Source organism: Myotis lucifugus, unplaced genomic scaffold (assembly GCF_000147115.1).
Source record: "Myotis lucifugus unplaced genomic scaffold, Myoluc2.0 scaffold_132, whole genome shotgun sequence".
Classification (NCBI taxonomy): Eukaryota; Metazoa; Chordata; class Mammalia; order Chiroptera; family Vespertilionidae; genus Myotis; species Myotis lucifugus.
This window is the reverse complement of record NW_005871180.1, coordinates 2,262,950-2,288,194: the sequence shown is the minus strand read 5'-3', so window position 1 is coordinate 2,288,194 and position 25,245 is coordinate 2,262,950. Positions and strand designations below refer to the sequence as shown.

Sequence of the window (25,245 nt, the reverse complement as noted above, 5' to 3'; positions counted from 1 at the left end):
TGTTATTTCTGATATTGGTTAAAAGGTGTCAGGTGATATCTCATTGTGGCTTTTATTACATTTCCATGATGATTAATGATGTTGAGCATCTTTTCATATGGTACTATTGGCTATCTAAATGTCTTCTCTGGAAAATGTTTACTCAGGTTTTCTGCCCATTTTTTTAAAAACATGTTTTTATTGATTTTTAAAGAGAGGAAGGGAGAGGGATAGTGAGATAGAAATATCAATGAGAGAAAAGCATCATTGATCAGCTGCCTCCTGCAAGCCCCCTACTGGGGATCAAGCCTGCAACCCGGGCATGTGTCTGTTTTTATGCCAAATACCATACTGTTTCACTTACTATAGCCTTCTAATATAGTTTGAAATAGCGGGGTGTGATGCCTCCAGCCTTCTTCTTTCTCAAGATTGGTTTAGCTATTTGTGCTAAATTCTATTTCTATGCAAAATGATACTGGAATTTTGATAGGGATTGCACTGAATCTGTAGATTGCTTGGGGTAGATATGGACATTTTAACAATATTAATTCTTCCAAACCATAAGCATGAAATTTCTTTCCATTTATTTGTGCCTTTTTCCATTTGTTTTATAAATGTTTTGTAGTTTTCAATATGTTGTTTCACCTTCTTGATTAAATTTATTCCTAGTTATTTTATTTCTTGATGCATTTATAAATGGGATTGTCTTCTTAATTTTTCTTTTTGATGGTTTATTATTAGTGTAAAGAAACAGATTTTTGTACATTGATTTTGTATTTTGCAACTTTACTAAATTCTTACTGTTTTTTGATGGAGTGTTTAGAGTTTTCTATATATGTTTATCTTGTCATCTGAAAATAGTGACTGTTATGCTTTCTTTTCCATTTGTATGCCATTTCTGTTTCTTCCCTAATTGCTCCTACTAGGATTTCCAATACTATGTTGAATAAAAGTGGTGAGAGAGTGCGTTCTTGTGTTGTTCCTGATCTTAGAGGAAAAGCTTTTAGCTTTCCACAGTTGAGTATGATGCCAGGTATGTGCGTATCATATTATGCTGCCTTTCTTATGTTGAAGTATGTTTTCCCTATACCCATCCATTTGCAGCTTGTATCATACATGGATTTTGAATTTTTGTCAAATGCTTTTTCAGCATCTACTGAGATACGCCTGTAATTTTAACCGTTTTGGTAATGTGGAGTATCACATCGACTGATTTATGGATGCTGAACCATCTCTGCCTCACTAAAATAACTCCCACTTGATCATGTTGTATGATCCTTTTAATGTGTCCTTGAATTCAGTTTGTAAATATTTTGTTGAAAATTTTTGCATCTATGTTCATCAGGAATGTTGGGATTTTTTTGTGTGGTGTCCTCTGTGTGGTTTGGGGATCAGGTTAACGCTGCCCATGTAAAATGTTTTTGGAAGGGCTCCCCTTTTATTTTTTGAAGAGTTTGAGAAGGATTAGTATTCTTTTTTTTTTTTAATTCTTTTTTAAATTTAATTTTATTTTTTTATTTATTGCTTAAAGTATTACAAAGGGTATTACATATGTGTCCTTTTTTTTCCCCCCCGCCCTTGATAATCCCCTGGCCTCCCCTACCCCCCAGTGTCTTATGTCCATTGGTTATGCTTATATGCATGCATACAAGTCCTTCGGTTGATCTCTCACCCCACTCCCTCCTGCCCCCCAACCCTCCCCGGCCTTCCCGCTGCCGTTTGACAATCTGTTTGAGGCAGCTCTGCCTCTGTATCTATTATTGTACATAAGTTTATAAGGGTCTCTATTATCCATGAATGTGTGAGATCATGTGGTATTTTTCCTTCACTGACTGGCTTATTTCACTTAGCATAATGCTCTCCAGTTTCATCCATGCTGTTGCAAATGGTAAGAGTTCCTTCGTTTTTACAGCAGCATAGTATTCCATCGGGTAGATGTACCACACTTTTCTAATCCATTCATCTAATGATGGGCACTTAGGCTGTTTCCAGATCTTAGCTATGGTGAATTGTGCTGCTATGAACATATGGGTGCACATATCCTTTCTGATTGGTGTTTCTGGTTTCTTGGGATATATTCCTAGAAGTGGGATCACTGGGTCAAATGGGAGTTCCATTTTTAGTTTTTTGAGGAAACTCCATACTGTCTTCCATAGTGGCTGCACCAGTCTGCATTCCCTACAGCAGTGCACAAGTGTTCCTTTTTCTCCACATCCTCTCCAGCACTTGTCGTTTGTTGATGATAGCCAATCTGACAGGTGTGAGATGGTATCTCATTATTGTTTTGATTTGCATCTCTTGGATGATTAGTGACTTTGAGCATGTTTTCATATGTCTCTTGGCTTTCTGAATGTCCTCTATTGAAAGGTGTCTATTTAGATCCTTTGCCCATTTTTTGATTGGATTGTTTATCTTCTTTTTGTTAAGTTGTATGAGTTCCCTATAAATTTTGGAGATTAGGCCCTTATCAGATATGACGTTGGCAAATATGTTTTCCCACGCAGTGGGTTTTCTTGTTGTTTTGTTGATGGTTTCTTTTGCTGTGCAGAAGCTTTTTATTTTGATGTAGTCCCATTTGTTCATTTTCTCTTTAGTTTCAACTGCCCTAGGAGCTGTACCGGTGAAGAAATTTCTTTGGCATATGTCTGAGATTTTGTTGCCTTTGGATTCTTCTAGAATTTTTATGGTTTCCTGTCGTATATTTAAGTCCTTTATCCATTTTGAGTTTATTTTTGTTATGGTGTAAGTTGGTGGTCTAGTTTCATTTTCTTGCATATATCTGTCCAATTTTCCCAACACCATTTATTGAAGAGACTATCTTGGCTCCATTGTATGTTCTTGCCTCCTTTGTCAAATATTAATTGAGCATATTGGTTCGGGCTAATTTCTGGACTCTCTATTCTAGTCCATTGATCTATATGTCTGTTCTTGTGCCAGTACCAGGCAGTTTTGAGAACAGTGGCTTTGTAATACAGCTTGATATCTGGCATTGAGATCCCACCTACTTTGTTCTTTCTCAGGATCGCTGCAGCTATTCGGGGTCTTTTTTTCTTCCAGATGAATTTTTGGAGAGTTCGTTCTAGATCTTTGAAGTAGGCCATTGGTATTTTAATGGGAAGTGCGTTGAATTTATAGATTGCTTTGGGTAGTATGGACATTTTAATGATGTTGATTCTACCAATCCAAGAACATGGTATGTTCTTCCATTTCTTTATGTCTTCCTCTATCTCTTTTTTTAACGTCCTGTAGTTTTCTGAGTAGAGGTCTTTTACCTCTTTAGTTAAGTTTATTCCTAGGTAGCTTAATTTTTTTGCTGCGATGGTAAATGGGATTGTTTTTATAATCTCTCTTTCTGAAAGTTCACTATTGGTGTATAGAAATGCCTCAGATTTCTTGGGGTTGATTTTGTATCCTGCTACATTGCCAAATTCATGTATTAAGTCTAGTAGTTTTTTGATGGAGTCTCTAGGGTTTTGTATGTATAATAACATGTCGTCTGCAAATAAGGACAGTTTTACTTCCTCTTTTCCAATTTGGTTGCCTTTTATTTCTTCTTCTTGTCTAATTGCAATGGCTAATACTTCCAGGACTATGTTGAACAGGAGTGGTGAGAGTTGGCATCCCTGTCTTGTTCCTGTTCTTAGGGGAAATGGTGTTAGTTTTTGTCCATTGAGTATGATGTTGGCTGTGGGCCTGTCATATATGGCTTTTATTATGTTGAGGTGTGATCCTTCTATTCCCACCTTTCTGAGAGTTTTTATCAAAAATGGGTGTTGGATTTTGTCGAATGCTTTTTCTGCATCAATTGATATGACCATGTGTTTTTTTTCTTTCAATTTGTTTATGTGATGTATCACGTTTATTGATTTACGGATGTTGTACCATCCTTGCATCCCTGGGATAAATTCTACTTGGTCATGGTGTATGATCCTTCTGATGTACTGCTGGATCCGATTTGCTAAGATTTTGTTGAGGATTTTGGCATCTATGTTCATGAGGGATATTGGCCTGTAATTCTCTTTCATTGTGTTGTCTTTACCTGGTTTTGGTATTAGGGTGATGCTGGCTTCATAGAATGAGCTTGGAAGTGTTCCTTCCTCTTGAATTTTTTGTAGTAGTCTGAGGAGGATAGGTTTTAGTTCTTCCTTGAAAGTTTGGTAAAACTCCCCTGAGAAGCCGTCTGGTCCTGGGCTTTTGTTTGCTGGAAGCTTTTTGATGACTGCTTCAATTTCTTCCATAGTTATTGGCCTGTTGAGATTTTTAGATTCTTCCTGATTGAGTTTTGGAATGTTGTATTTTTCTAGGAATTTGTCCATTTCCTCCAGGTTGTCTAGTTTGTTGGAGTAGAGTTGTCCGTAGTATTGTTTAACAATCATTTGTATTTCTGTGGGGTCTGTTGTTATTTTGCCTCTATCATTTCTGATTTGGTTTATTTGGGTCCTCTCTCTTTGCTTCTTGGTGAGCCTGGCTAGAGGTTTGTCAATCTTGTTTATCCTTGCAAAGAACCAGCTCTTGGTTTCATTGATTTTCTGTATTGTTTTTTTGGTCTCTATGTCATTGATTTCTGCTCTAATCTTTATTATCTCCTTCCTTCTGCTCACTCTGGGGTTTTCTTGTTCCTCTCTTTCTAATTCTTTGAGTTGTAGAGTCAGATGATTTACTACCATTTTTTCTTGTTTTTTGAGATAGGCCTGTAGAGCTATAAACTTCCCTCTCAGGACTGCTTTCATTGTGTCCCATAGGTTTTGGATTGTTGTGTTTTCATTGTCATTAGTTTCCAGGATGTTTTTAATTTCTTCTTTGATCTCATTGTTAACCCAATCAATATTTAATAACATGCTATTCAGCTTCCAAGTGTTTGAGTATTTTGGGTTGTTTTTATTGTAGTTTATTTCTAATATTATGCCCTTGTGGTCTGAGAAGATGCTTGGTATGATTTCAATCTTCTTGAATTTGGGGAGACTTTGCTTGTGGCCCAATATGTGGTCTATTTTTGAATTTGTCCCATGAGCATCTGAGTGGAATGTATATTCCGTGGCTTTGGGGTGAAGTGTTCTGAAGATGTCAATTAAGTCCATCTGATCTAGTGAGTCATTTAGGATTGCTGTTTCTTTGCTGATTGTTTGTCTAGAGGATTTATCCAGTGATGTCAATGGTGTATTAAAGTCCCCTACTATGATTGTATTGTTGTCGATCTCTCCTTTGATATCTTCCAGGAGTTTTTTTATGTATTTGGGTGCTCCTGCATTGGGTGCATATATGTTTACCAGGGTTATATCTTCTTGTTGTATTGATCCCTTTAATATTATGAAGTGGCCTTCCTTATCTCTTGTTATGGCCTTCACTTTTAGGTCTATTTTGTCCAATATAAGTATTGCTACCCCAGCTTTCTTTTCATTTCCATTTGCCTGAAAGATATTTTTCCATCCCTTCACTTTCAGTCTGTGTGAGTCCCTTCTAATGAGGTGGGTCTCTTATAGACAGCAAATGTATGGGTCATGATTTTTTATCCATTCAGCCACTCGATGTCTTTTGGTTGGAGCATTTAGTCCGTTTACATTTAAAGTTATTATTGAAAGGTACTTGTTTGTAGCCATTTCTTTTTTTGTGTGGCTGTTTTCTTTCTGAGCTTTTTATTTCTTCTTTTTACACCAGTTCCTTTAGCATTTCTTGCATTGCTGGCTTGGTGGTGATAAACTCCCTTAGCCTTTTTTTGTCTGTGAAGCTTCTTATTTCCCCTTCAATTTTGAATGATAGCCTGGCTGGGTAGAGTATTCTTGGATTTAGTCCTTTGCTTTGCATCACTTTGTAAATTTCCGTCCATTCTTTTCTGGCCTGATGTGTTTCTGTTGAGAAATCATTTGATAATCTAATGGGAGATCCCTTGTATGTAACTTTCCGTCTCTCTCTTGCAGCCTGTAAGATTCTCTTTGTCCTGAACATTTGCCATGGTAATTATGATGTGTCTTGGTGTGGGTCTTTTCGGGTTCACCTTGTTTGGGACTCTCTGGGCTTGTGTGACTTTTTTCTTCCCCACCTCAGGGAAGTTTTCTGATATTATTTCTTCGAATAGGTTTTCTAATCCTTGTTCCTCTTTCTGTTGTTCTGGCACCCCTATTATTCGTATGTTGTTTCGTTTCATGTTGTCCCAAAGCTCCCTTAGACTCTCCTGTCTTTTAATTTTTTTCTCCAATTGAAGTACAGTTTGGGTGTGTTTTGCTTCCTTCTCTTCTAATTCACTAATTCGGTCCTCCGCTTCTCCTAGTCTACTGTTGATACTTTCAATGGTGTTTTTTATTGCAGCTATATCGCTCTTCATTTCTTCTTGGGTCTTACTTAACACTTCGGTGTCGGGTGAATTTCCCGCCAAAATATAAGATGGCGCGTTAAAATGCCTATATCTTTTGAAGTATGGGTTCGATTGAAATGAAATATTTGGTAATACGCAGTTACAATCGGCCCGAGTTTACACGTTTCCCGCACTCCACCGCAAATCTATATGAACCGAGTTTAAGACGGCTCCCGCGGAGTACGCGCAATTCACGCGAGCCGACTTAACTCGTTTCCTGCAACCCAAGTGTTAAGTTGTTGATTTTTTCATCTGTTTCTTCTTGCTTCTTGTATATGTTGTTGATTTTTTTCCTCCATCCGGTTTATGCACTCTAGGACCCTTATTCTGAATTCTTTTTCTGTCATGTTGCATGCCTCTGTATCACTTAGCTGCTTTTCTGGCGAGTCCTCCTTTTCTTTCCTTTGGGGGTTTCTTTGTCTACCCATGTTTGATCTCACCGACATATATAGATATTGAGTCATTCAGTGGCTGCTCCCTGGGTGGCAGTGGCTCCTCGGGCTGTGGTTGCTCCTTGGGCGGTTGTGGTAGCAGCTGCTCCTCCGTTGGTAGCAGGTCCTCTGATGGGTGCTGTTCACAGCTGTGGTGGCTCTTCTGGCTGGTGGAGGGAAGCTTCACACACAGCAACTGTTCCTCAGACAGAGCGTGTGGTGATCAGGAGGCTGCTGTTGCTTGGATCTGCTGCGTTGATTTAAAGGCACAAAATACAACACAACAAGGCACAACGTACCAGGCACTGAACACAAATGTATTTACGGTATTAATAACCCCAAATAAAGGTGGCCATCCGAGCTAAGAGAGTTGGGGGATAAGGAAGAAAGAAGAGAAAAAGATAGAAGAGAAAACAGGAAAAAAAAGTAGGAGAGAAAAGAGAATGGAGTAGAAGAGGGGAGGAGACTATTCATATGAGGAGAAAACTCCGATAGAACCGCCACTAATCCCAACACATTCCAGCAACGGATCCCTGGAGATGAATACAAACTACAGACAACCAATAATATCAAGCAAGGCAAGGGAAAACTGAAGCACAGAAATAATCGGGGGGATGGGGGTGGGAAACAGGAAAATAAAAAGAAAAAGCAGAACAACCTCACAAATAATCCTTAAAAAAAAACCCAATATACTCAACAATCAAGCAAACAACAACAAAACAATAGAGAAAAGAAGAAAAAAAAATTTGGATAGTGAAGAAAGATAAGGGAGAGGTGTATAAGGATTTAGAGCAGGTGATTGGAAAAGGGATATATAAGTAGGGTGAAATTTAGACGGGGTAAAAAGAATAGGGAAAATCTAAAGCAGGAATAGGGTAAGAGAAACAGGACAGCAAAAGGGGAAAAGTGGGGAAGAGGGTTTTAGCACAGAGGCAAAATTGAGGTAGAGGAAAATGATGCTAAAGGAACAATGAAAATAGAATGGAGAACACTAGTCCCAAAATAAAATAAAGAGAAAATAAAATGACACTTTAAAAAATGGTAAAATGGTAGCAGTAATAATACTGGTTAAAAATAAAAATGTAGTAATTAAAAGGGTAAAATCAGGTGATGAAAAAAGAAAAAAAATGATTTCTTAAAAGGTGAAAAAATAATAAAAATAATAATTAAAAATGTGCAGTAATGAAGGTGCTTCAGATCTTCTACTCTTCTTTTTGGCACGCCAGGTATTCAGGAGAATGTTGAATTTCCCTCTGATACACTGTTCCTCCGTGTTGTAAGCAACAGTCCTGATTTTAAGGCAGGCCGTATTGGTTTCCCAGACAGCCTTTATCTGTGTTTACAGAAGAGTCAGTTCGTGGCTCTGCCTCTGGGTGGCAGTGTGTCGGGATTGACCTCTGAGGCTATAGGTCTTCTCTGACCAGGTGTTCTCTATTGTACCTGAAACTGGTTTGGGAAAGTCTTTCGCCCAGAGCTGGTTCCCCAGTCGTCACTCCCCGCTCTGTTTCCCAGGCTCCCCAAAAACAACCTTCCCTTACAGGCTCTGCGACTGACCCCAACTGGGTAATCCTATGCACTGGGTTCAACAATCAAATGCACAGATTTAAGAGGAAGTGTAAAAACAAGAGCCTGGGAAGTTGTGCGAACTCGCAAGGCTCCACCTTCCAGATCTGCGCAGAGTCTCTGAGCTAGCTCTGGCCCCTGGCACCAAGTAGCCGGCAGACTGGCAAAATCTTTGTCGTTTTCAATCAGGAGGGAGTCAAAGATTTGAAATGCAAAGAAGCAAAAAACACCCAACCGGAAAAGCAAAATGAAAAAAGAATCCGAAAATACGAAGATAGTGTAAGGAGCCTCTGGGACAGCTTCAAGCGTACAAACATCAGAATTATAGGGGTGCCGGAAGATGAGAGACAGCAAGATACTGAAACCTATTGGGTGGAAGTAGTCGGAAAATGGAGGAGTATTTTAGTGGCCTTTTTATTTATTTATTTATTTATTTATTTATTTATTTATTTATTTTTTAAAAATCTTTATTGTTCAGATTACATTTGTTCCTCTTTTTTTCCCCCCCATAACTCCTCTCCTCCCAGTTCCCACCCCACCCTCTGCCCTCACTCCCCACCCACTGTCCTCATCCATAGGTGCACAATTTTTGTCCAGTCTCTTCCCGCATCTTCCATTCCCCTTTCCCCCCCAAGAATAGTCAGTCCATTCCCTTTCTATGTCCCTGATTCATTATAATCACCAGTTCATTCTGTACATCAGATTATTTATTCACTTGATTCTTAGATTCACTTGTTGATAGATGCATGTTTGTTGTTCACAATTTGTATCTTTACCTTTTCTTCCTCTTCTTAAAGGATATCTTTCAGCATTTCGTATAATACTGGTTTAGTGGTGATGAACTCCTTTAGCTTTTCCTTATCTGTGAAGCTCTTTATCTGACCTTCAGTTCTGAATGATAGCTTTGCTGGATAAAGTAATCTTGGTTGTAGGTTCTTGGTATTCAGCACTTTGAATATTTCTTGCCATTCCCTTCTGGCCTGCAAAGTTTCTGTTGAGAAATCAGCTGACAGTCGTATGGGTATTCCCTTGTAGGTAATTGAGTCTCTTTCTCTTGCTGCTTTTAAGATTCTCTCTTTGTCTTTTGCTCTTGGCATTTTAATGATGATGTGTCTTGGTGTGGTCCTCTTTGGATTCCTTTTGTTTGGGGTTCTCTGCGCTTCTTGGACCTGTAAGTCTATTTCTTTCACCAGGTGGGGGAAGTTTTCTGCCATTATTTCTTCAAATAGGTTTTCAATATCTTGCTCTCTCTCTTCTTCTGGCACCCCTATTATTCTGATGTTTGTACGCTTGAAGTTGTCCCAGAGGCTCCTTACACTATCTTCGTATTTTTGGATTCTTTTTTCATTTTGCTTTTCCGGTTGGGTGTTTTTTGCTTCTTCGCATTTCAAATCTTTGGCTTGATTCTTGCGCTCCTCTGGTCTGCTATTGGGTGTAATATTCTTTATTTCAGTCAGTGTATGCTTAATTTCTAGTTGTTTCTTTATCATAGCATCGAGGGTCTCATTAGTTTTCGTGAGGCTCTCCACAAGTTTATTGCAAGCCCTCAAAATTGCGTTTTTTAGCTCTATATCCTCCATTTCTGTCATGTTTTTTGTCTCCACATTTTTTATGCTTTCTTGGTGCACCCCCTTGTGGTCTTTGTGTGCAGTCTTGTTCTAGTTAAGCCTTGATTGTTGTAGTTAATACTAGAGGGATTTGACCACCAGGCCGACTGGCTGTGAGAGTCAGCTGTGGGAAAACTTCTGTCCTCTGGGGAGGTGCTAATCTAGCCTTTGCCTGAGGTGATCCGGCAAATGGCTCTGCGCAGGGCTTGGGCGGGGCGGGATCAACAGGTCGGGCGGAGGGAGCAGTTATGGCTGCTCTCAGTCCCGTTCCCAGAGGCTCTGCTTCTCAGAACCCCGGCAACCGCTGCAAACCCCGGGAGAAAGCTGCCTTCATGTTCCAACTGATGCTAGACAATCCCGCTTCTCCCGTTGGAGTCTGAGTCCCTAGAGACTTGCCCGGATCTGGAGCTCAGAGTCTGAGACTCCCTCCTGATTGAAAACGACAACCACACCCTCAGCCACCAGCCCACTTTGCCGCGCGCACCTCCGCACCTTTAAATTTTCCACACTGCGCCTCCTCTGAGCCTTGGTATGCTGTTGTCTTTCCTTCTAGTTGAAGAGTCTCTCCTCAGCCAGCCTTCCTGTGGTTCTGGGTGATGTCCGTTCCGTCTTTTAGTTGTATTTTTGAAGTGGTTGTTTGCGGCTGCAATCTCTGGTGTTTACCTATGCCGCCATCTTGGTCTCTCTACAATGTATCAGTTTTGTTTATCTTTTCAAAGAAACTGCTCTTAGTTTAATTGATCTTTTCTATATTCTTTTTAGTTTATATTTCATTTATTTCTGCCCTAATCTTTGTTATTTCTTTCTTATACTAAGTTGGGGCTTCATTTGTTCTTTTATACTTTCTTGAAAGATAAAGTTAGGTTGTTTATTTGAGACTTTTTTGTTTCTTGGGGTAGGTATCTATTGCTATGAACTTAGAACTGCTTTTGCTTCATCTTATAAATTTGATATGTTACATTTCCATTTTCATTTGTCTCAAGGTGTTTTTTCTCTTGATTTCTTCTTTGACCCGTTGGTTATTCTGTAGAATGTTGTTCAATCTCCACATATTTGTGATTTTTCAAGTTTTCCTTGTGTATTTTCTAGTTTCATACCATTGTGGTTGGAAAAGATGTTTGATATGGTTTCATCCTCTAATTGTATTAAGACTTGTTTTGTGGTCTAAAATGCTCTGTGTTGGAAATTGTTGCATGTTCATCTCAGAAGAATGTGTATGTGTTGCCAATGGAATGCTTTGTAGCTATCTGGTAGTCCATCTGGTTGGACATGCTTAAACCAACGTGACCTTATTGCTTTTCTGTCTGGATGATCTCTCCATTGAGTAAGTCGGGAATTCCAGTTCCCTACTATTGTATAGCTTTATATTTCTCTCTTTAGGTCTGACAATATTTGTTTTATGTATTTAGGTGCTTCTGTGTTGGATGTGAAAGTATTTTTAAATAGATTTTTATTTAAATTTTAGAGAGAGAAGAAAGGGGAGAGAGAGAAACATCATTAGTTGATTCATATATGTGCTCTGACCAGGGATCGAACCCGCAACACTGGGTATCTAGATGACACTCTAACCAACTGAGCTACCTGGCCAGAACTGGATGCATAAGTATTTAAATATATTATATTCTCGTATTGGTTTGACCCTGTTATCATTATGTAGCACCCTTTTTGCTCATTACAATTTTTGTTTTAAATTCTGTTTTGCCTGATATACCAGGTGTACCAGTTAATAATGCAGATTTTGTAATCAAAGAAAACACGATAATTTCAAGAGAAACATCAAAAGTGCTTTATTCAAAGTAATGTCCATCACTAGCTACACATTTTCCCCATCTTTCAGGTAATTTGTGGGTACCGTCCCAATAGAACTTTTCTTGTTTTGAGGCAAACCATTCAGAGACCCAATTTTCCACTTCGTACGTTTTGAAGTGCTGCTCAGAAAGTGCGTGTGCCATCGATCAGAACAAGTGGTAATCTAAGGAGCAAGGTCTGGTGAATATAGCGGGTGGGTTAATACTTCCCAGGCAAGATCTCTTAACAAGTCTTTAACTGGCTTTGAAGTGTGTCATGGTGCATTATCATGAAGCAAAATTACTTTGCTGTGTCTTCTGGCCCATTCTGGTCCTTTCATGATCAAAGCATGGTTCAAATTGATTATTTGTTGTCAGTAGTGGTCAGTATTAACAGTTTCACCTGGTTTTAGAAGCTCATAATACACCACACCTTCCTGATCCCACCAAACGCAGAGCATTGTCTTCTTTCCGAAGCGATTTGGCCTTGCAGTCGATGTTGATGGTTGACCTGGATCAACCCATGATTTTGTGCATTTGGATTCTCAAAATAAATCCACTTTTCAATCCCAGTCACAATTCGATGCAAAAAAGACTTTCTTTCGTGCCGTTGAAGCAACATTTTACTGATGACTTTTTGGTTTTCCATTTGTCTTTCGTTCAGTTGATGTGGCACCCATTTTCCTTCCTTTAAAATCTTTCCCATTGCTTGTAAATGATCGGAAATTGTTTGCTGAGCAACGTTTAATCTTTCTGCAAGTTGTTTCTGAGTTTGACACGCATCTTCATCCAATAATGCTTGTAATGGTCTTCAAACTTTTTTGTTTGACCTGGGCATTCTTTGTCTTTCACATGGAAATCATCACTTTTAAAGTGTTTAAACCAGCTTTCACAAGTATCTTAAGATGGAACATGTTCACCATAAGCTTCCTGAAGTATACGATAACTTTTTCTTCAAAATAAAGTAATGAATTAAAACTTCCCTCAAATGCCCTTTTTTGGGCACGAAATTTGACATTTTTAAGCATAAAAATATCTATGATGTTAACACCTTCAGCAAATTTGACATATGAAGTTTTGAAGCTTGCTGTCAATACAACAAAATAGCATACATATCAAATCGCATATATATCAACATATGTGTAACTCCATCTTTTGAAAACAATTCGCATTAACTGGTACACCTAGTATTTTAAAGACTTTATTATTGAAAGTATTACATATGCTCCCCTTTTTCCCCCATTGACCCCTTGTAGTTAACTGCCCCCCCGCCCCCCCCCACACACACACACACTATTGGCCTGTAATTCTCTTTCTTTGTAGTGCCTTTATCTGGTTTTGTAATTAGGATAATGCTGGCCTCAGGAAAAGAATTTGGAAGTGTTTCTTCCTCTTGGATTTTCTGAAATAGTTTGAGGAGGATAGGTATTAGTTCTTCTTTGAGTGTTTGTTAAAACTTCCCTGTTTAGCCATCCGGATCAAGGCTTTTGTTTGTTGGGAGTTTTTTTATTTCTACTTCAATATCATCAGTTGTTATTGGCCTATTCAGGTCTTCTGATTCTTCCTGATTCCGTTTTTGGAGATTGTATTATTCTAGGAATTTGTCCATTTCATCCACATTGTCCAGCTTGTTGGCATATAGTTGCTCATAATATTTTCTTACAATTCTTTGTATTTCTGTGATGTCAATGGTTACTTCACCGCTTTTGTTTCTAATTTTAATTATTTGGGTCCTCTATCTTTGTTTCTTGATGAGTCTGGCTAAAGGTTCATTATCTCGTTTATCTTTTCAAAGAACCAGCTCTTGGTTTCATTGATCTTTTCTATTTTTTTCAGTCTCTGTGTCATTTATTTTCACTCTGATCTTTATTATTTCCTTTCTTCTACTTACTCTAGGCTTTTCTTCTTGTTCTTTTTCTAATTCTTTAAGTTGTAGGGTTAAATAGTATATTATTAATTTTTCTTGTATTTTGAGGTAGGCCTGTAGTGCTATGAACTTCCCTCTCAGGACTGCTTTTGCTGTGTCCCAGAGATTTTGGATTGTTGTGTTTTCATAGTCATTTGTTTCCAGGATGTTTTTTATTTTTTTCTTGATCTCATTGGTAATCCAGTAATTGTTTAATAACATGCTATTTAGCCTCCATGAGTTTGAATGTTTTTGAGTTTTTACTGTAGTTGATTCCTAACTTCATTCCATTATGATCTGAGAAGATGCTTGACATGATTTCAATCTTCTTGAACTTGTAGAGACTTGTTTTGTGTCCTAACATGGTCTGTCTTTAAGAATGACCCATGTGCACTTGAGAAGAATGTATATTTTACAGCTTTGGGGCAATTAATGTCAATAAATGTCAAATCCATCTGATCCAGTGTGTCATTTAGACTCACTGTTTCCTTGTTAATTTTTTTGTCTGGAAGATGTATCCAGTGAAGTCAACAGGGTGTTAAAACCCCTGATTATGACTATCTTGCTGTCAATCTCTCCCTTAAAGTCCTCTAGAAGTTTTTTTATTATAGTTAGGTGCTCCTATATTGGGTGCATATATGTTTCCCAGGGTTATATCCTCTTCTTGGATCAATCCCTTTAGTATTATGTAGTGACCTTTATGGTCTCTTGTGATGGCCTTCATTTTGAAGTCTATTTTGTCAGATATGAGTATTGCCACACCAACTTTTTTCTGTTTCCATTTGCATGGAAATTTTTTCCATCCCTTCACTTTTATCCTGTATGAGTCTTTTGTTCTGAGGTGGGTTTCTTGTATATCTGGGTTATGTTTTCATGTTCATTCAGCTACCCTATATCTTTTGATTGGAGCATTTAAGCCATTTACATTTAAGGTTATTATTGATAGGTACTTATTTATTGTCATTTTAATTCTGTATGGCTGTTTCTCTCTCTCTCTCTCTCTCTCTCTCTCTCTCCCTCCCTCCCTCCCTCCCTCCTCGTTATAGCAGTCCCTTTAGCTTTCTTGCAGTGCTGGTTTGGTAGGTAGCTTTTTTTTTTTTTTTTTGGTCTGGGAAGCTCTTTATTTCACCATCTATTTTGAATGATATCCTTGATGGATATAGTAATCTTGGTTTCAGATCCTTGCTTTTCATTACCTGGAATACTTCATGCCATTTCCTTCTGGCCTGTAGAGTTTCTGATGAGAAATCAGCTGACAGCCTTGTGAGAGCTCCTTTGTAGGTAACAAATTGCTTTTCTCTTGCTGCCTTTAAGATTTTCTCTGTGTCTTTAATTTTTGGCATCTTAATTATGATGTGTCTGGGCGTGGACCTGTTTGGGTTCTTGCTTGGCACTCTCTGTGCCTCCTGAACTTGTGTGACTTTTTCCTTTACCAGGTTAGGGAAGTGTTCTGCCATTATTTCTTTAAACACGTTTTCTATCCCTTGCTCACTTTCTTCCCCTTCTGGGAGTCCTATGATGCGAATATTGTTACATTTCATGTCCCAAAGCTCCCTTAAGCTGTCCTCTTGTTTTTTAATTGTTTTTTCTTTTTTAAAAATATATTTTTTATTTCAGAGAGGAAAGGGGAAGGAGAGAGTGATAGAAACATCAATAATGAGAGAGAGTCATTGATAGGCTGCCTCCTGCATGCCCCACATGGGATCGAGTCAAAACCTGGACATGTGCCCTGACCAGGAATCAAACCATGACCTTCTGGTTCATAGGTCAACACTCAACCACTGAGCCATGCTGGCTCGGCATTTTTGTTGTTGTTGTTTTGGTTCTCTGAGTGATTTTTCTACCCTGTCTTCTAATTCACTGATCAAATCCTTGGTTTCCCCTCATCTGCTGTGTATTCCTTCCACTGTGTTCTTTATTAGTGCTATGTCATTCTTCATAATTACTATATCTTTTCTTATGCTGTTGAGCATCTTTGCTATCATTATTCTGAACTCTATGTCTAATAAATTTCTTATCTCCATTTCATTTAGCTCTTCTTCTGGAGAATTCTCTTGTTATTTTGTTTTGGACTTGTCTCCCCATTTTGGCTGCCTGTTTAGGTATGTGTGTGTGTATTAGGTAGATCTGCTATGCCTCCCAATCTCTAGTGCAGGAAATGTCACATACTGTTTCTGACTAGCCCTGAGGGCTGTGTGGAGCTGTTAGCTATCCATAGCTTATGGATCCCTCTGCTGGGCTGGGTGCCTTTGGAAAGAACCAGATGTGCACCAAGGTCTGCTTTTCCTAGCCCCAGGTCCAGAAATAGATCAGGTGAAGACTCAAAGCCTCCAGAGATCTGCCTCTGCCTGCAGTCAGATTGTATTCAGTTTTGATTAGCTTCAGGTTATTGACCACAGAGTGGAGCGAGAGGTTTTCCAACAGGGTGGGGCAATTGCTTCCCCCCCTAGGCAACAGCTGCCTGGAAGATAAATGTCTGCCCGAGAAAGATGTCCTCTGCAGTGTGAGGGAATGACTCAGCACAAGAAAACAGGGTTTCTGCCTTCTGAGCTTTAACCCCAGGGCCCCCAACCCTGGCTTCTGCTCCCACAGCTCCAGTCCACTCTGCCTCCTTCTACCAGAACCCAAGGTGAGTGGCTGCACACAAAATTTTTTGTGTTGGCTCTTTCAGAGGGTACCTGCATTTCTAGCTGTCTCTCCCTGGCAGATAGCAACCCTGCTGCTTTTCACAGCTTCATGTTATGTGGTCACCTTTCTCAGTTCTGGTGCTCTGGGCTGGGGAGCCCAGTTTGGGGTTTAGACCCCATATTCTCAGTGGGAACCCCCCATAGCTGAGTTATCCCTCCGGACCTTCAGCTGCTGTCTGTGGGAGCCCGGGCAGCCCTTTCACACCTTCACACTTCCTACCAGTCTCTATGCAGGCTCCACTTTCCATCCTTGGTTATCGGGTTCTCTCCAGCTAGTCTTTAGTTGATTATTCAGGATAGTTTTTCTGTATTTTAGTTGTAATTCCAGTTTGGTCCTGGGAGAGTGTCAATGTAGCTTCCACTTACTCCACCACCATTTTGGAACTCTCATAATATCCTATTTTAAATTGATAACAAGTTTGATAGCTTGTTATTCCTAAACTTTACTCTTTTACTTCTCCCCCTCACATTTTTTTTCCAAATTATACCAAGGTAATAAATGCTGTTTATGACTTCTTTAAATTTACATGGTACTCCACATAGTAATACCTCATGAATTGAAAAAACAAACAAACAAAAAACACCCACAAATACATTTACAGTAGTATCATTGGTCACCAAAATGGAGAGGGAAAGGAAATTTTACAATTGCGAGAATACACAAATGTTCTCATTAAGGCAGTATTGACCCAGATGACCATGTAGTATTCGCCCCCTCAAACACCTCACAACTCTGAAATGCCCATTGTGACGAACGTGTCATCCTGCATTATTTTCTAAATTCTCACATGTTCTTCATTTTCTGATTCATGTGGTGAACTGGGAGTAGGAAGTTGGTCATAGACATTGTGCCCTCCTTCCCTTGTCTGGACCAAAAATTGAAGCAATCACATCCACTGCCAGGCCAGCTGTAGCCTTGGCCTCTTCATCTGAAGCGGCCAACTGAGGATTAACTTCAACAAGATCCAGTGCTGATAGCAACTCTGTGTTGTGTATTTCCTCAGTAATACACATGCCTTCTCAATACGTCAGTCCCCCTACAACAGGAGTTCCTGTGGCTGGAGCCAGTGTAGGGTCAAATACATCAATATCAAAGCTCAGATGGCTTGGCCTTTGTCTTTTGCCAATCAGTAGATTGAATGTCTGTTCCATGACCTTCTGGATACCAAGTCTATCTATGTCTCTTATGGAAAAATACTGGATATCATAATTCTTTAATATAAAATGTTCAGGAGGGTCCATCTCTTAGACCAGTGGTTGGCAAACTGCGGCTCATCAAACCACAGCTCGTGAGCCACATGCGGCTCTTTGGCCCCCCCCTTGAGTGTGGCTCTTCCACAAAATACTGACTTCTGCGCAAGGGCCATGAAGTTTCAATCGTACTGTACGTGCACGCCCACGCGTGGTATTTTGTGGAAGAGCCACACTCAAGGGGCCAAAGAGCCGCATGTGGCTCGCGAGCTGCGGTTTGCCAACCACTGTCTTAGACCAATATACACAAGACTTGGGGAAGAGATACAAGGTTTGATCCAGGAAAATCCTGGGAGCTGTGGCACCTTGTCCTGTAGTTCTCTGAGGAGAAATGAAACTGGCTGTCCATGGAGACATCCAGATGAAGTGGTGAGGGGTGCATTGATGTCAGCATGGGTATTAACCCAGATCACAGGTCTGGGCAGTGTCGGGCGTGGCCACTAATGGTACCAATTGCCAGGCTGTGGTCTCCTGCCACTGTGACACAGCTGTAGCCTCCTGATACTGCTCTACTGACTACCTCAGACCGTTCCTGGTTGGTGAGGCCCACCGAGCGACGATTTGCTATCAGGTTGTTGTACAGATCCTCTTTGGGGACTGGAGTGAAACTCAAATCTCCAAAGTCCTTTAGGCCGCAGCCCAAATTGGAGAGCCTTTTCATCACGCCAGCTTCTCTAATAGCAGCAGGACCATATTCCACTCCTTTTCTTTTCTGTCCCTGTGAGAATGGGGCTCCAATCACAGCCATGGAGCAGAAAGACTTTTCAAGAATGAGATGCAGTTGTGTCCGGAGATGCGAGAGTCTGCTGCTTAAGAACGTGGTGGGCAGTACGGAATGTTGCCAAGCGACCGTCTCCCTCACATTTTAAATTATTATTGATATTTCAGTTTACATATTTTTATATTGTGTATACAATAACATTGTAGTTATGGTAATTTTTAATATGTTTGGTTTTTAGCTTTTTAAACTAGAGTTGTAAGTGAATTATGCACCACCATTACCATATTACAGAATCTATCTTTGACCATATATTTACCATTGCCAGTGAGTTTTCCACTAACTTGTTATTTTTTTATGTTAATTAGTGTCCCTTTACTTCCACTCAAAGAGCACCCTTTAGGATTTCTAGTGGCCATGAATTCCCTCTCAGCTTTTGTTTGTTCAGGAAAATTTTTATTTCTCCTTCATTTCTGAAAGACAGGTTTACTGGGTATAGTATTCTTGGTTATAATTATTTTCTTTCAATATTTTAAATCTGCTGATAGTCTTACAGGGGTTCCCTTAAATGTAACATTTTTCCTTGCTGTTTTCAAAATTCTTTGTCTTTGACTTTTGGTAATTCAATTATACTGTGTCTCAGTGTATCCCTGTTAGGGTTCAACCTATTTGGGGTCCTTTGTACCTCATGGATCTGCATGTCTGTTTCTCTCCTGAGGTTTGGGAAGTTTTCAGCCATTATTGCTTTAAATATACTTTCTTTTCTCCTTGTGAAATTCCCATATTGCAGCTATTATTTCTTTTGGTTGTGTCGCATAAATCCCTTAGGCTTTCTTCACTCCTTTTGTTCTTTTTTTCTTAATTTTTATTTATTTATTTTAGAGAGAGAGAGAGAGGAATGAAGAAAAATAAAGAGAGAAACATTGATTTGTTGTTCCACCTATTTATGCATTCATTGGTTGATGATTCCTGTATGTGCCCTGACTGTGGATCAAACCTGCCACCTTGGCATATCGGGACAACACTCCAACTAACTGACCTACCCAGCCAGAGCAATTCTTCATTCTCTCTCTCTCTCTCTCTTTGCTACTCTAAGATAATTTTAAATGTCCTGTGTTCTAGGTCGTTTTTTCTTCAGGATCAAGTCGGCTTTTGAAGTTCCCTATTGAGTTATTCAGTATAGTCCTTGTATTTTTTCAGCTCCAGGATTTTTAAAAAAAATATGTTTTCATTTATTTTTGTTTTTAGAGAGAGGAAGAGAGAGGGATAGAGAGATAGAAATATTGATGCTAGAGAAGCATCATTGATTGGCTGTCTCCTGCTCACCCCCTACTTGGGATTGATAGCCTGATCAGGAATTAAATCCGTGGCCTCTTTTTTTGTTTGTTTGGGTTTTTTGTTTGTTTGTTAATCCTCACCCAAGGATATTTTTCCATTGATTTTTAGAGAGAGTGGAAGAGAAAGGGAAAGACAGAAATATCAGTGTGAGAGAAACACATCGATTGGTTGCTTTCTGCACCCGCCCTGACGAGGGCCCAGGCCAGGGAGGAGCCTGCAACCGAGGTACATGCCCTTGACCAGAATCAAACCCAGAACCCTTCAGTCCACAGTCCGACACTCTATCCACTGAGCCAAACCAGCTAGGGCCAAACTTGTGACCACTTGGTTCCTGGGTTGTCGTTCAACCGCTGAGCCACACCGGCTAGGCTCTAGGATTTTTTTAATGGTTTCTGTTTCTTCGTTAAACTTTTCGTTTGGTGCATTATTTTCCTAATTTTGTTTAGTTGTTTGTGTTCTTGTAGTTCACTCAATTTCCTTAAGAGGATTATTCTGAATTCTTTAACAGATCACAGACCTCTATTTCATTAGGCTCAGTTACTGGAGCTTTATTTGTTTCCTTTTGGTGGTGTCACATTTACCTGTTTTTATTTATGATCCTTGATTCCTTACATTGGTGTGTGTGCATCTGAGTAAATTAGTGTCCCTAATTTTCTTTTCCAGATTTTACAGGTTTGCTTTGGGTGAGTTTTCTCCTAGACCAGGGGTGGGCAAACTTTTTGACGCGAGGGCCACAATGGGTTCTTAAACTGGACCGGAGGGCCGGAACAAAAGCATGGATGGAGTGTTTGTGTGAACTAACATAAATTCAAAGTAAACATCATTACATAAAAGGGTATGGTCTTTTTTTTTTTTAGTTTTATTCATTTCAAACGGGCCGGATCCGGCCCGCGGGCCGTAGTTTGCCCACGGCTGCCCTAGACAGACCAGTTTGGGGGTTTGAATGTGTCTGCTGGTAACATCCTCGGGGAGGTAGGCCCTGCCATCAGGGTCTATTTTGGGGCAAAGCCACTGCCTGAGCCCTGCGGTCAAGGTGGGGGTGCTGCTGCCGGGAGTCAGGATGGCTGGTTTCCTGCCCAAGTGAGGCGAAGGGTGGGCAGTGCCTGGGGGCTCCAGTCAGGCTGACGAGACCGTTGGTACTAGGATACTAAGTAGTGGGTGGTCTCTGAATTAGTTTCCATGCCCCCATGGCGGGGGCAGCAGAATAAGCCCCAGGGCCTGGGTGGCTTATTGTTTAGGGACCCACATCAGGAGAGATCTTAGTCAGTAATGAGCTCTCTGATCAGATAGGGCCACAAGATTTGCTCTGCAGGTTGGGAAACCTAGAATGTGCTCTCTGCTCAAGGGCCCCTGTAAGCAGGGGTATTAGATCGCTGTGCCTGGTTAGGTTCAGGCAGCTGAAGGCTGCACTCGGCAATGGGCTACACATCCGTTTCCCTGACTGAACAGGAGGACACTGGCTTGCTCTGCAGAGGATCAGCTCTGGACTCGGCTCTAGTGTGGCCGGGCTGAGCAGCTTCCACGTGTTCCTACTCAGGCTTCCTGGTTGGGTGGGGCTCTGAGTGAGCTCCCCTCCCTGGGTGGATCAGGATGGCCAATTCCAAGCCACCTCCCAGGTGCTCCTGGTCAGGCTTTGCGGTTGGGAGGGATCAGGAGCTACACCAGCTGTGGGCAGAGCTTTAAAATAGCTGCACTCCCTGCGCAGGGTCGACCACGCTCCAGCTGCAGGCCTGCCCCCCAGGCTCCTGCTCACACTGTGCACCGTCCTGGCTTTGCAGGCGAGGGAAGCAGCTGACCGGGACTGCTCCTTGGACTGCAGGTAGGAACTTGGTCTGCCACGTCCCGAGTGGTGGTGGTTGCCAGGCCCTGGGCCCCTTCTCCATCACCATCAGATTCCTGGTGGCGGGGCCCATACATCCCCCTGTGATCCCCATGGGCTGGAACTGGAGTATAGGTTCCCAGGACTCGACCCAGAGTTTTGGGGGTGGGAGCCGGCTGGCTGTCCGGCCCTGGGCTCTGTAGGCTCAGGGGAGAGCTCTCTGGGTGGTGCTGTGCTGGCCGGGGGAGGGGCAGTGCAGTCTGTGTAGCACCTCCTCTCGCCCCCGAGATGTTTGTCTGGCTCTCTGAGGTGCAGGGTGCTTCCGCCTTACCCGTGTTCTGAGATTCTTCTCAGTGGTGTCTGATCCATGAATAGGTGGTCATTGTTCTTGCGAGGGGGATGAAGTCAGGAGTGACGTCTGTCACCAACGTGGAGGCGTCACTCTCTGTGCCCTTCCTGCTGGGACAGGATGAAGATGTGGCCCCTGTGGCAGCCTATCCCGTCTCTGGCTGTGCTTTAGAACATCAGGGCAGCGTCACCTTGGAGTTACCCAGACTTTGCTTATGAGTAGACGGTGCCCTAAGCAAACCGCCCTGGGTTTAAAGCTTAGATACTCCTTGGATGAGAGAAATGTGCTTTCTGAAAATTGCAAAGAAGAGAAAACAGTCACAGTGGAGGAAATAAATTCCAGGTGAGTCAGTTAATTGTAGCACATTATAGTTATGCTTGATAAAGACTAAATGTCTCTTCTTTATGTAGTTAGCTTTAAACACAGACATTGAAATGAGAGAACAATCCAGATCTCCTCAGTAGTGCTGGCTGTTGGTATACATCAGAATCACCTGTGGTGCTTAGCAAGCGCCAGGCTTATCCCAGACTTAATTGAATCAGAATATATAGATATGCGTCATTTGCTCCTAGTAATTAAGAACTGAATAAACAGGCTCTGGCTGGGTAGCTCAATTGGTTACAGCAGTGGTTCTCAACCTTCTGGCCCTTTAAATATAGTTCCTCATGTTGTGACCCAACCATAAAATTATTTTCGTTGCTACTTCATAACTGTAATGTTGCTACTGTTATGAATCGTAATGTAAATATCTGATATGCAGGATGGTCGTTCGACCGCCAAAGGGGTTGCAACCCACATGTTGAAAACCGCTGGATTAGAGCATCATCCCATACGCAGGGCTTCAGATTCAATCCCCAGTCAGGGCACATACAAGAGTCAACCAATGAATGCATAAATAAGTGGAAGAACAAATCAATGTTTCTCTTTCTCTCCTCTCTTTCTCTGTCTCTCTCTCCCCTCTCCCTCCCTGCCTCTCTCTCTCTCTCTCTCTCTCTCTCTCTTTCTCTTTCAAAGAAAAAGAATTGAATAAACAACAAAAACTGGTTCTATGCTTTTAACTTTATTAAAGAGTGAATTTTAGGTTCCTAGGAAGACTTTTTATATACAAATGGAAAGTAATTGATTCTGAAATGTCTTTTCCAAGGCTAAGGAATGACAGGTGACTTATCAACTCACCAGTTTTCACTCTGCAAATATCTAATCTGAGCAAAATTATAGTGGCTGTGCCGTTTTCCATTTCTTAAAAATGTGTCCTTTAAAAAAATGTGTCATTTATCTGGCCATTTATTTGTGCTAGTAGTTGGTGCTTTTGTAGTTTGCTGACTCAGTGGAGGTTCTGGGTAGCCTCCACCTCCACCATAAATGATACCCGAGTTTTCTGGCGGCTGCTCTGTGGTCCCCATTGTTGACTCCTCTCTGGGACATTTCTGAGCGACTGCTGCTCCGTGCTCAGTAGTGATGCTTGGAAAAGTGTTTTCCCTCAGCTGGTTCCCGTATGGACTTCTGCGTTAGTCCTGTGGGGGTGTGGCGGGCACTGTGGCTGGAAAGCGAGCACGAGGGGTGAATGCTAAGAACAACAAGCTTCAAGTTGTTTTCTTAAGCTCTCTGTCAACCAGGCAGAGGATGGCATGACCCATCACTGTAACTGGACTGTCCCCGAAACAGACAGGAGAGGCACTGGAATTGTGGGCAAAGGCTGCCTCAATGCACCAGGCATTGAGATTTTTGTTCTTAGAAGTAGGGAATGGACTTCTGTTTTGAATTTTAGAATTCTCAAGGAGACAAATGTTATTAATCTTACTTTCACTTATTGAAAATGAAACCCACTTTTTTTGTATAAATTAAACCGGGCTTTTCAAAATGAAATAGTTGTGAACTTTTGTAAACATTTGGAAGCTGTTGTATTTTTAAAGGAATTGAAATGTTATTGGCATTAAAAGATATATCTCTTTCATACTAAGACCTGAATGTTTACAGTTCTGTGGGTACAGAAGAGATTTCTGTGCCATGGGAGTTTCCTTTGTGACTTTGGTCAAAGTTGAGGGTTGGCCAGTCTGTGTGCAGAAGCAAACCCTCTGCGAGGCGGCACCGCTTCGTACATACATCCGTGTGGCTGCCCTGACTCTCCCTGTCTCTCTCTCCACTCTTGTAACACTACTAAGTGCTGGCAGTAACGTACTTCTTAAATTACAAAAGTTATCATGACCACTTTTGAAAAATTTGAAAACCAGATAAGAGAAAGGAAAAACCTCCCATTACTCTGTCACTTTATTGACAATTTTATATTAAAATATACATATATATCTACTTTTCCTATATTTTCTTTTTAAAATAATATATATATTTTTTATTGATTTCAGAGAGGAAGGGAGAGGGAGAGAGAGATAGAAACATCAATGATGAGAGAATCACTGATCGGCTGCCTCCTGCACGCCCCCTACTGGAGGGGGGGGATCAAGCCTGCAATCCCGGGCATGTGCCCTTGGCCGGAAGCGAACCTGGGACCCTTTAGTCCGCAGGCCAATGCTCTATCCATGGAGCCAACCTGGCGAGGGCATATATTTTCTCATGTGCACTTTTCCTACATAGTTGAATTATATTATACACATAATTTTGTGGCCTGTTTTTGTCACTTAAATAAAAAGCAACAAATACTTGAAATATTTTAGAAGTTGAATTTTGTAGCGTGCTGTCACTCAGTTATTTTCTGGGCCAGTTGTGCAGTTTCCCCAAGTCCTGACCTGTCCGATCCTATGGGACATGTTTCAGTGCATCTCTTCCCCTGGGAGTGCACCCTTCCCCTGGGAGTGCACCCTTCCCCTGGGAGTGCACCCTTCCCCTGGGAAGGGCCCGGCGCTGGGAACCACCTCATCCACGGTCAGTCTTTCAGAGGAAAGCCAGGCCTTTGACCAAGCCTCTGACACCATTGGGGATCTATCACCAGAGTGGTTGTCACAGCAGGAGCTTTTAGGGGAGAGGGTCCCCGGAACTGGGGGGAAGCCAGGCCAGCGCCAGGGCCACAGGTTTCAGGCGGGAGGGATATGAGCTTTTCAAATGGTATCAAGTGGGCTCAGAACGGGAGGTTGGTGAGTTTCTGTGGGTTTGCAAGAAAGAGGAGGTTCTGGATGGCGCTCTGTGTGGGAAACTGATATAGGGTTAAGCCTCAGATTGGCCTGCTGGCAAAGTCACAAACAAGTCCTAGCTTAGAGGGCACAGTCCTCTTAGCATAATTAGGCTTGACCTTGTGACACTCCCTAGATCTTATCTGGGAAGCTAATGGGATGAGGAAGTGCAGGAAGTGTAACCATGGTCAAAACAAGTGAAACTCACAAGAACTGTGTATCTATGGTAACCACTACCTTGTTTACCTCTCACTATAAAAGCTTGGTGAGGCCTGAGCACAGTGGAAGTCCTTCTCCCTGAGTTGGACTTACTCGCCTGGTTCCCCATATTCCCAAATT

General features: G+C 41.2%; 1 pseudogene; it reads right to left on the bottom strand.

Moving 5' to 3' along the window:
• Positions 1-17,085: 17,085 nt before the first annotated feature.
• Positions 17,086-25,245, bottom strand: part of LOC102428718 — a 10,101-nt pseudogene continuing 1,941 nt past the window's right edge.